General features: G+C 32.2%; 1 protein-coding gene across 2 annotated transcripts in view; it reads left to right on the top strand.

Annotated features, from left to right (window-relative positions):
- Positions 1-12493, top strand: part of smash (smallish) — a 598237-nt gene that overhangs the window by 285424 nt on the left and 300320 nt on the right. For both annotated transcript variants that reach the window (XM_069842563.1, XM_069842564.1), the window contains exon 3: positions 3630-3670. The gene's annotated coding sequence lies outside the window, so the exon portion shown is untranslated. The remainder of the gene's footprint in view (positions 1-3629; positions 3671-12493) is intronic.

The raw sequence follows: 12493 nt of genomic DNA, 5'->3' as shown, positions 1-12493 counted from the left end.
ATCCTATTACGTGTCATCACGTTTATTGAAGTATATAAAATGAAGATGTTTTGGAGAGATCATTGGCTTTTGAAATGGATGTTGTTTGACGATTGGTGACTACTCTAATTTGACATCCTATTACGTGTCATCACGTTTATTGAAGTATATAAAATGAAGATGTTATTTGTATGTGCTGGTGTTGGTGTGTTGGTGGTTTTAAGAGAACCCCTGTATATAGAGTTTGTATTAGTAAGACCGTTAGTCTTGTTTGCATTTATCTTCAGTCCATACTGCTCACAGCTTGACTGAGCATATTGGGAATTAAATCAATGGCTTTCCCGAAACGCGCTATGAAACTATTTTTATTTCGAAAAGGAAGCAAAAACGAGTAAAATTATATTAAACTTTTTTGTTTGAAATATCTCAAAGAATAATCTCCTGAAATTAAGGACATTACTTACGGTTCACTGTGTATAGTGATAATTAATTTAAAACATTTGTTAATGCGATATAATTATATTAACACTATAACTTCAAGGCAGAGCAAATTGATAACCTAGCTGACTTTGGGCGTTGGCCAAAAATGTTAAGAACCCCTGCTTTACTAGAGATAGTCTTCAACGTTAAGGGACAAGAGTTAAATTTAGTTTTAAAATAGATACAGTTGCAGCTTGTCATTGAGGAGGAGTTTCCTTTTGATTGCTGTAAACATGTTGGAAAGCACCACGAAGAGCCGTGCCCTCTAATTAGGATCAACAAATTGAAGCGGCTGATTGTATTGGCCTCAATAATGGCAATACTCATACGTCAAGCCAGAGAGATTACTTTCCCTGTTTTCGTGTTTAACTGGGGTAGAACAGATGCGACTCGCCAAGCGGAACATGTGCGTGGGTCGCATTGCCCCCCCCCCCACACCAGCTGGAGGCTGGTTCGTGGTTTCCATCACGTGGAGTGGAGTGGCATTACTCAAAACTGAACGTTTCCTCTTATGTGACAATTCTCCATTTTTCAGTTGAAGTACAGAATGTGTCTATGTCATAGTCTGGCGAATAAAATACCGGGTGTAGCCAAAGCAACTTTACACTATAAAACTGTGTTTACTTTTATGCGTTATGTTCGAAATGTTTTCTTCCGCATTAATGAAACAAATGAATAATCAGCTGACTATTCTCGAGACAGTAAAATCTATCACGACAAAATTAACATTACTCCCTGACAGTGGAGTGCCGTATATGGAAAGCAAGGGAAGCATTGCTTCTCCTATTCATAAATCGGAAAAGAAGAAATTTATTGCTACAATTCTCCATTCTTCAGTTGAAGTACAGAATGTGTCTATGTTGTGAATAATACATAGTCCGGCGAATAAAATACCGGGTGTGGCCAAAGCAACTTTACACTACAAAACTGTATTTACTTTTATGCGTTATATTCAAAATGCTTTCCTTCCGCATTAATGAAACAAATAATCAGCAAACTATTCTCCAGACAGTACAATCTGTCATGACAAAATTATCACTACTTCCTGACAGTGAAGTGCCGTATATGGAAGACAAGGTAAACAGTGCTTCTCCTGTTCATACATCGAAAAAGAAGAAATTTATTGCGATAATTCTCCATTCTTCAGTTGAAGTACAGAATGTGTCTACGTTGTAAATAATACATAGTCCGGCGAATAAAATACCGGGTGTAGTCAAAGCAACTTTACACTGCAAAACTGTGATTACTTTTATGCGTTATGTTCGAAATGCTTTCCTTCCGCATTAATGAAACAAATGAATAATCAGGAGACTATTCTCGAGATAGTACAATCTATCACGACAAAATTATCACTGCTTCTTTATAGTGGCGTGCCGTATATGGAAGGCAAGTGAAGCATTGCTTTCCCTGTTCATAAATCGAAAAAGAAGAAATTTATTGCAGAAATTATATTTTAATCGTGAGAACTATGAATTATTCTCTAATCTTAAAGGAGAAATTGCGTAGGTCTTCAAATATATTTAGGTAAGTTAGGTGCTATTAATTTTGTACTTGACTATACATATAAAAATTTATATTATTGCTTCCCTCACATAAAATTGCACCGCACGTCACTGCTTCCTGATACCGTTTTAAAATACAAAATCAAGTGATTCATAATTGTCAAATAACTTTTGGACCACTCAGTATAATGATACTTTTTTTTTGGTAAGTATCGTCCTAACTTTAATTGTTGAAAATACATATGACAGATGGTAGGGGATTCGTGAAACCCCTAAAATTGCGTAGGTCATTTAAGGAGGAACCAGACGAAAAAAAATATAAAAAAATGGAAATATTTTATGGTCTTAAAAATTGTACGAGGTGTTATTTATCATATCATAAAATATTTTGATTCTTTTATGTCCCTAAGTGCTCTTAAAATTGTAATGCCACAACATCTCCTTATAGCAGGAAGTTTGTATCTTTAATCGACCATCTCCGTAGCTTACATTTTCAATTTGTTACACCCATTTTTTCTAAGCAACTACTTATTGTGAAACAGTGACATTTTATACTCAGCTATTTTAGACATTAATAAACATGACGCTGATTTCAAAATTTAATAACAAGCTACGGTATAGCTTTGGTGACCTAAAATAGCGGTGTTCAACCGGGGATACGTGAAATTTAAAATAAGCTTATACGTTTCATGAATGATCGAAGCTAATGATTTGATTCTAAACAGAAAAACTTAAGTTAATAATTATAATAAGGCAACTTTACCTTTCTTTTCTACGATATCTGTAATGTTGTTCCTTCAATTATTTATTTAATAACATTGTTATCTCTTTTATAGTTTAAAACTGGCCGATTTAATAACTGATAAATTGTTGAATTTAATTAAGTTTAGACATATTGTAGTTATGTATAATTCGAATTAAGAACTTTGTGGGTACAAGCTTGAGTGGAAAAGTGTCTCTAGAAGTACGGGGAGAAAAAAGGTTAAATATAGGCTATGTTAATTCTTTTCGTTACAAAAAAAGCTTACGTTATGTATTTTCATAAAACCAAATACAACCATGAACAAACAAACACATAAATCTAACACAATCATTTTGAAGATGTTTAACAACTATGACAAATACCAGATGTATATGAAATGTAGTTTTTCGAAAATTTGGGTGGAAATGAAAGCCATTTTTACGTTAGATACTCTGATAAAAATGAAACTAAATTTTATTCATTTAATTTATTTATTTAACTAACTTGCTAGCTGGCTAATGGGTACAAATTAAAATTATAAAACAAAAATGTTTCTAGCCAGCACCGTAAGAGCCAGGCTCGTGTACGATGTGGTCTTAGTCAATAATATAACATAAAATTTACAAGGACAGTTTACTAAATACAGCAAGTAACTTAATTCAAACCAATAAATAACACACACGAGCAAGAAAAAAGAAGAATAAATTAAAGTTGTGAAAAAAATATGTAAAATAAAATACTGTAAGTCGCTTTTAATAAACGTACCAAGTTTGAAGCATAGAGCTCTAGAACTTTAGAAATTATAAAAATGTCTGTTTCAAGAATATCTAACCAGTGACGAATTAAACATCACGTGTTGCTGTTGTATTGTTCACAGCCCAATCATGACGAAAGCCTGAAATCTTAATGTGTGTTTTGTATTTCAGATAGCTGCTTTACCGACGAGTGGAACGCCTGCAAGTAATCGGTAAGTATTTGGAGCACTCTGTAATATTTGTAAGTTATGTAGCTTCAACTTTTCTATTGCTATTGAAGTACAGTGCATACCAAAAATTGAACGTACCTTTGTCTTTACGTAAAAAAATGAGACAAATGTGCTATTTGTAGCGGTAGTCAGTCACAAACGGATAAATCTACGTGACTGATATTGTGAGTTGATTCTCAGTATGCGTATGGAGTAGTATTACATGATTTGCGAGTTTTAGCGTTTTAATAACTAAAGTTTAGAACCGTTTTGTATTTGTTAGACATTTTATAAAAAAACACGAAACAATGTTTAACCTGAATAAAATATTCAAATTTGTTTTATTGTTTCAGCAGAATATTTAATTTTACTGCAGTTTTTAGGGAGAAATATGAATTTAAAACGCTTTGAAATGTTTTCCGGTGACCGTAAACTTGTTCGACCAATCACCATACAGTCCCGACTTGGTTACCATAGATTACCATTGCTTTTATACCTGAAACAGTTTCCGTTCGTACGTGGAAACTTACAGTGTTCACAACAAATTCTATTTTTCACCATAAGTTATGTTTCAATTTAAGACCACATAATTATGAATTTTAAATAAATATAAACATAAAAAGCAGCTATATCAAAACTAGACAGTAAATTGTGGGATTGGACTGTGACTTCCCAAAAGCAAGACTCATTTTAACATACTATAGTTAAACGTAGAATTACATATGCAGAGAAACATGGAATTTAAAGGCAAATGTGGCAAAATTAAACTCAACCGAAATTGAGTTTTGGCGACTGTCAGCTAGGATTTCTAGGAAGGACAAAATTAAAAATAGAATAATTACCATATTTACTCGCTTATTGGACTCTCTTTCTTTCTTTCTTTCTTTCTTTCTTTCTTTCTTTCTTTCTTTCTTTCTTTCTCTCTTTCTCTGAATGATTGACTTCGAAATTACGGTATTTGAAAACCGACACCATCAGTAGAAGAAGAAAGAGAATTTTTCTCTCTGTCTGTGCAGTGACAATGAAAGAAGTAACGGAACAGAGAGTAGGCCTACGGTAGGTAGTTTGAGGATAAACAAAGAGAGATGTTGTTCCTCTTCGGAAGCAATTGGAGAAGTAACGGGACAGAGGATAGTTTCAGAAGTGGGTTTTACCTTGCAATCTTTTCATGATGATTTGTGATAGATAATGTACACTACTCTACTGAAGTCTCAGAATGGAATTCAGAACCTAGATCCATGCATTGTATATTTGTCGAAGAAGTATAATAAGCAGATAATAACCACTGTAGGCGATGCTACAGTGAGGTTGAAACTTTGGCTCATGTCTTGGGTTCATGCCCATTTGGCTAAACTCTTCGTAACAACAGACATCACAAAATCAGGTCTGTAATCGCAACATGCCTTCAGTCCAACGGCTACACTACCTATGAAGAAGTCCATGGAATAGCGGATACTGGAAGTCATCGGCGTATTGATATTATAACATTTAAATCTGGAGAGACAAAAGGTTATATTCTGGATCCGACCATCAGATTCGACACGCATCAGAATCAACCTGGAGGAGGTTAATCTAGAGAAAAGGAGAATTTATGAACCCACTATCCCTTATTACAAAACATCATATAAACTCAGGGATATAGAAGTCATCGGATTAATGGTGGGCGCTAGAGGGACCATAACAAAACAATTTGTGTCATTCTGTCATAAATTTGGAGTCCCAACAACAACAATTAAGGAAATTTCTATTATACAGACGTGGACAAATTATTAACAAAATTGACGATTTTTTATGACAAATCTATTTACAAAATTTGACTTTTCAATTTAGACTACAGTTGACAATTTTGAATATTTCTATCATTACAATAGATAGAAATATGCAAAAATGTCAACTGTAGTTTAAATTGAAGAGTCAAATTTTGTAAAGATATATAATAAAAATCTTCATATTTTGCTAATAATTTGTAAATATGCAAAAATGTCAACTGCAGTTTAAATTGAAGAGTCAAATTTTGTAAAAATATAAAATAAATATCTTCAGTTTTGCTAATAATTTGGAAATATCCAAAATGTAAACTGTAGTCCAAATTGAAGAGTCAAATTTTGTAAAAATATATAATAAAAATCTTGTTTTGCTAATAATTTGTAAATATGCAAAAATATCAAATGTAGTCCAAATTGAAGAGTCAAATTTTGTAAAAAAAAATATACAGTACAAATCTTAAATTTTGCTAAAAATTTCGAAATACGCAAAAATGTCAACTGTAGTCTAAGCTGAAGAATCATATTTTGTAAAAATATGTAATAAAAATCTTCAATTTTGCTAATAATTTGTCCACGTCTGTAGCTTTGAAGGGTTCTCTGCAGATTTTACGGCGACATTTGTATTTCAATTCAAATTACAGTTGAATTTTCTCAGTCTATTTCTTTTATCTGTGTTTTTTTTTTTATAAATTTTCATTATGTGAAATATTATCTACTGCAAATTTTAGTTTCTTGTAAACAAATTTCTTGTAAGACATTTTTAATGTAATTTTAAATGTTACTGTTTAACATTCTTCGTCTTTGGCAACCTCACCAAACTGAGGAAGATTTAATTATTATATAATTATGTATACTGTATTTTTTTACATTTCACTCTTAAAGTAGAGGGGAGCCTTATATTCGGGGGGATCTAATAGGCGAGTAAATGCGGTAAACAAAAAAATGAACGTAGCTAGATCATTTTGGACGATATTAAAACAAAACAATTGAAATAGTATGGACATGCCAAGAGGATGGAAGGGGGCAGATTATGAAATTATATCCAGCAGGAAGACGGAAACAGGGCAGGCTGAAACTTGTTTGGTTGCAAGGAATCGGTGGAATAATGAGACAGGATTAACGAGGTAAACTGAGACGATGGAAACAACTATAGTAAACATAAACTAACGATCATTATTCTGAAATATAAACAACGTTTTATCTATATAATTTGAACTGGTAATGGAAATTACGGGAAAACGGCTGAACGGATTTTAATAAATGACCCCTCATTTTGAAGCTTGGAACCCAAAGTTTTTCAGAAAAATAGTAGTTTTCAGTGAAATGTCAATTTCCCTACACAATTTTCCTATTCTCCAAAATCAATTTGTCGTCAGTTTCGAGAAATAATGTCTTTTCAGAAAAAAAAAAAAAACAAACAAAACACAAACCACAATAAACAATATCACACGAAGGCTACGACCTGCAGGATTCAGATGGCTCAGATTCTCTGACATCATAATGTCAATATGTCGATCTTCATTTCTGTAACTTTTTCAGAACGTTTATGTAATATTGGTTATTAAAAACTTCAAGACTTACTAAAATGAATTTACAGGTCAGATTCTCTGGTGTGTAATTTTCTGAATACAGTTGTCTGTGTAGGCCTATTGTATATTAAAAACTACAAAACTTAAGAATGTTTAATGACATTTTTACCATTAAAAATGAAATATTATTATAGTGAATGTCATGATGTATTTGTCACTAATTACACAGATTAATGCTTTATTGATGATATGAAAGTGAAACCTTTTGCAGTTATATAAGTAGGCTTATAGAATGTCTGAAGTTAGATCTTCATTTCTATAATATTTACTGAGTGACGGCTATATAGTAGTTTATACAAAACTTACGTAAAATACTGTTATTAAAAATGAAATATTTTTATAGTTATTAATCAAGTGGTATGGGTCTTTTCCATATATTTATTGGCGGTGTGGTGTAGATATTTAAAGCTGAAAGTTAGAATTTATAAAACAGTTATGCTACCAGTTATTCTTTATGGCTGTGAAATTTGGACTCTCACTTTGAGAGAGGAAGAGAGATTAACGGTGTTCGAAAAAAGGTGCTTACAATCAAAAACATATCCTCTGAATGGAGTAGGCCTAATGATGATTTCTCTAGAAATGTTAGCAGCCTAGGTGACATCTTTAAATACCTAGTTTATTTATAATCATAATGTGAAACGGATGGGGGAATTATCTCTGGCTGGAATAAGTAGTGTATAAGCAGGAATAGTATTTTTTTTTACAGTGGAAGGAATATTCCCCTCATTCCCAGCGAAAAATCGCAGTTAACTGTCCATAATATGCTTCCACGTGGCTTAAAAGAGAAACGGTAGCGCGAGAATGGATGGGAAAATGCAGACTTTGCAAAAATATTCTGCGAATCGAACATCCGTCAGCTGACTGCCTGGATGCTTCGTGTGTGAGTGCGAATTCCTCAGACGAACGTGATTCTTGTTGGGTTGCATGTGTTGCCTACCTCGCGGGCGCCGTTGAGGTCAGAGACGCTCGGCTGGTTCTTCCCGTTGTACTTTTTGCTTCGTATCCTGTTACCTTCGCATCGACCAGGTGGCATACCGGCACGGACGACTGGCTGCCATGTTTGCCTGTCATTCACGGGTTCAAACCCAAGCGAGAACAACAGATTTTGAACACGTTTGCTTTCCAGAGAGGTGGTTAGGAAGACGACGGGAAACGAGAAGAGAGAAGAAAGAGAAGGGGTTCTCTTCTCATTAGGGGACAGTTACAAATGGCCTTTAGAAAAGCCGGAAGTTCATTGCCGCTCTCATATAAGCCCTCCATCGGTCCCTATCCTGAGCAAGATTAATTCAGTTCCTAGCATCATATCCCACCCCCCTCAAATCCATTTTAATATTATCCTCCCATCAACGTCTCGGCCTCTCCGAAGGTCTCTTTTCCTCTGATCTCCCGACTCTATATCATTGGTCAGCAAAGATTATGTCATATAAAATGCAGTCTGCAATACACAGCAAAGGAGAAGGTAGTAAGGGGGGAGTACCCAGACTGCTAGTACTAGTAATTGCTAGTTGATATAAGTACTAGCTTCTTCTTAATTTTGTGTGAATAATCTTTTACTAGTGCTTAGAAGTCAATATTGGACAAAGTGCAGTAACTTCTCCTATTCAACTGTACAAATTACATATCGTGGACCATGGTTTTTACAATTATCGACAGTGATTTATTTATTTATTCACTCATTTATTTATTTCTTTATTTACTTATTTCTTTCTTTCTTTCTTTCTCTTTATTTATTTATTTATTTATTTATTTATTTCTTAATTTATTTATTTATTTATTTATTTTTTTTTTTTTCTTTCTTTCTTTATTTATTTATTTATTTATTTATTTATTTATTTATTTATTTATCTACCTATTTTGCTAATAATTGTAACATAAGATACAATTGTAATCTAATACTAATATGTATACTAATGTGTTTATTTTTTATTTTTACTGTGTACATTTTTCTTTTTTTTTTAATTGAATTATCGGCTTCTGTTTTTATGTGATTCGCATTTGATTCTAACAAATTAATATGTATTTCACTATGTTTATTTTTATTTTATGAGGTAAATTTTATGTAACTACCTCTTTTGATCTCATTATATAATCTGTATGTAATACTTAATTCTGATCAAGTTTTATGATCAACTGTGTAAGCAAGTTTTAATCCTGGTTGAGTGTAAGAGAAGGCCTTAAGGCCTTAACTCTGCCAGGTTAAATAAAGCCATTATTATTATTATTATTATTATTGCTACTATTATTACTATTACTATTACTATTATTATTATTATTATTATTATTATTATTATTATTATTATTATATTCAGAATAACACTTTAGCTCACCCCTGAAAGAGTAGAACTCTTGCTCAGGGGCGGATTCCTGAATTGAAATTAATAAATATATAATACAATTTGTTTCATGTCTACTACACAATAAGAATATATAAATTTAAATTTACAATTTTTCAATTTTTATAAAATCCACACATAACTTTTTAAATTTGATACTAGAACTATTAGAATTGACAAGATTAGGATATTTAAACATAATTTTTTTATATATTCTTGGGTCTAAATTACTATTATGATTAAATACTGTAACAGTGTTACTTAACGCTGGGCATGATTTTTTAAAACAATCAACAGTGACTATGAGATTTATATAACCTCAATTTTCATTTAAGAAATATTAATAATAATTTAGTTACTGTATTTTGAGTGATAATAATTTAACTAATTTTAGTTATTCAGAAAATAATGCAAGATGAGAAGGCTACTCATCTTCGATTTTTTACTGTTGTGCACAAATCTCTTTATCCACAATCATTTGATAGCCAGGATCACTAAAAACATAAGACAAATTTGCATATTTTGTTTTTAGTTAAGGCACTTCGTCGTGTTTAATTACTTTCTTCCAAGAAGTAAGATGTAAGCCACTCCACATTTTCCTTTCGTGAACCTATACAAATTGTGGTAATTTTCTTCTCTAATATTTCTCGCTCATTTAAATGTCATATTGAGAGTTCAGATAAGTTCGTGAATTATAATATCATGTAGTTTGTTTTATTTTCAGTCTATCACTTATCAAATTATGGCAGCAGAAGTAGATTCTGTTACATCAATTACAATATATTAATATGCATCACGAATATTTTCGACTTTTTATGTAAGCCATCTTCAGGTGATGTAATTTACTAACAAACAAGTAGAATTGAACGTATGTGAAAAGATTTAAAGATAAAGTAAACATTTTACCTTGCTTGCTCAGTCTACCATGTAACGCCAAGATGAGAAGGCTACAACTTCTGAAAGCCTCTACTGCACACTTTTCATGTTAATACCTCTCCTTACGGAGAAAGACTGAGAATAATCTTACATCTACTTCCTACAGAATTGCAACATATTGAACACTGTATTACAAATGAACACGCCTCAGCCTTCAGTTTAAAATAATTTTAAACCATTTTCATTCTTCAACTTCGGCACATTTTTTGTCATTTAAATATACTGTTTCTAATTACAACCATATTTACTGGAACATTTTATCTGAATGTTTTAATTTAATACTATGTTTGACGCTATTTAACCCCTTTAAAATGAGCAAGCAAGATAAAATGTTTACTTGTGTTTTATGTGTGTTTTTATCTTTATATCTTTTCACCTACGTTCAATTGTACTTGTTTGTTAGTAAATTACATCACCTGAAGATGACTTACATAAAAAAGTCGAAAATATTAGTGATGCATATTAATATATCGTAATTGATGTAACAGAATCTACTTCTGCTGCCATAACTTGATAAGTGATAGACTGAAAATAAAACAAACTAGGCCTATTTTATATTATATTTCTCGCTCATGTTAAATTTCGACGCAGAAAACCTCTGTAGTTAAAACATCATTAAGTTATATAAAATATTACTACTACAGCAGGCAGACTAGCCTATCTACACGGTGAAGTGTAGAAGATAAAGTTCAATGTGTATAAAAATGACTGAGCAATGAATTAACCGCAAAAAGAGAACAGTTTGTCATACGCAGTCGGAAGGCGCCAATACTTTTAGCAACACATAACCCGAATCACGCAAGTGAAGTGGGTAGGCATTAGACACACACACAATTACACTACCGTCCGCATTCCAGCTCTGAAATCCTGGCAGGAGTACAAGTCACAAGCAATAATCATACCTAGATGAACCGATGACTAATCTATTAAAAACATACCCTCGCCTATCTTCAACAGCGGCTGTTAACACGTGCAATGAGTCAATGTTTATAAATGACACATAGATATATGTTTGTATGATGTATAGGCTAACTGCCCGTAATTTTAACGACACTGAAATACCTAGTAATAAATTTAATAATATGAAAAGGTAGACTATGTAGTTGCTACTTTTTAGTATAAAATGTCTACACATACATATAGGTTTATGCATAAGTTCGTTGCGCTTTTGTTCGCGATCAAAACATTGCGTTGTTAGGAGATTGTTTATCGTGTGTCGTTTATCGTTTGTCATTTGGAGGATTTTGAAGGAAATGGACGTAATCTACTAGCTACCACAGTGATGTCAAAGCAAGCGCATTTTTCTGACCTTGACGTCGTGCGCGGGCAGCAAGCGCTAAGTATGGAAAGAGGAAGGCTTGTGTATATGAATAAGCAACCTGTTGGATTAAGAAAACAGTGGTGCACAAAGTTCAAACGGAACGTGAAATTTTATGTCGTTATTTTTATATGGCTTCTTTCTGTCTGTAAAACAAAAGTACTAACACATATTTCTTAATATTGCACTTGTGTTTTAAATCTTAATAACATAATAGAGACTTAAGAAGGAATATTTACTTAAATTTCATAGTAGTATAATATTATACTGTTTTAAGTGGATGAAACACATCATTCATAAAGAAAGTGATATTCCAAAGAAAGAGATTGAGTATGACATGATAAGTTGGAATTTATATTGATGGTACCTTTAGCCTTACAAAAATAATCAATAAACTAATCAAAACAATATTACAGTACAAAGCAAAGTTACCTAGGTACTGTATCTGTTTTAAGTGTAACTAATATTACATAACAAAACTCTTATCGCATTATGCTTTTAAGGTGATATTTGTGAGCAACTTCCTATCATCAGAAAATTAAATTATTTTCTCGAAATCTGCCGAAGCTATAGAGCTGACGTTTTTACAACACGTGGGCACGTATCTTTTGCTTATGATGTAACAGTAGTTGCTTTGTTAATTCATTTCCTTACTAACAATTTCCATGCGAATATTTTCAAAATTTTCAATACACTATCTTCAGTACTACGTATATACGGTATATTAGATTTACAAAAACATTCTGTAAGGCTACTAAATAAATAGGCCTATACCTGAAAATTTCACTTTTCTATACGAAAAGTTGAGAAAATATTTCTTTTGAATAAAAAAAATCAAACTTGTGAAAAATGAGCATTAAAATTAAAACTTACATTCTTATAAT

Source organism: Periplaneta americana, chromosome 12, assembly GCF_040183065.1.
Source record: "Periplaneta americana isolate PAMFEO1 chromosome 12, P.americana_PAMFEO1_priV1, whole genome shotgun sequence".
Taxonomy (NCBI): Eukaryota; Metazoa; Arthropoda; class Insecta; order Blattodea; family Blattidae; genus Periplaneta; species Periplaneta americana.
This window is presented reverse-complemented; position numbering and strand designations above follow the sequence as displayed.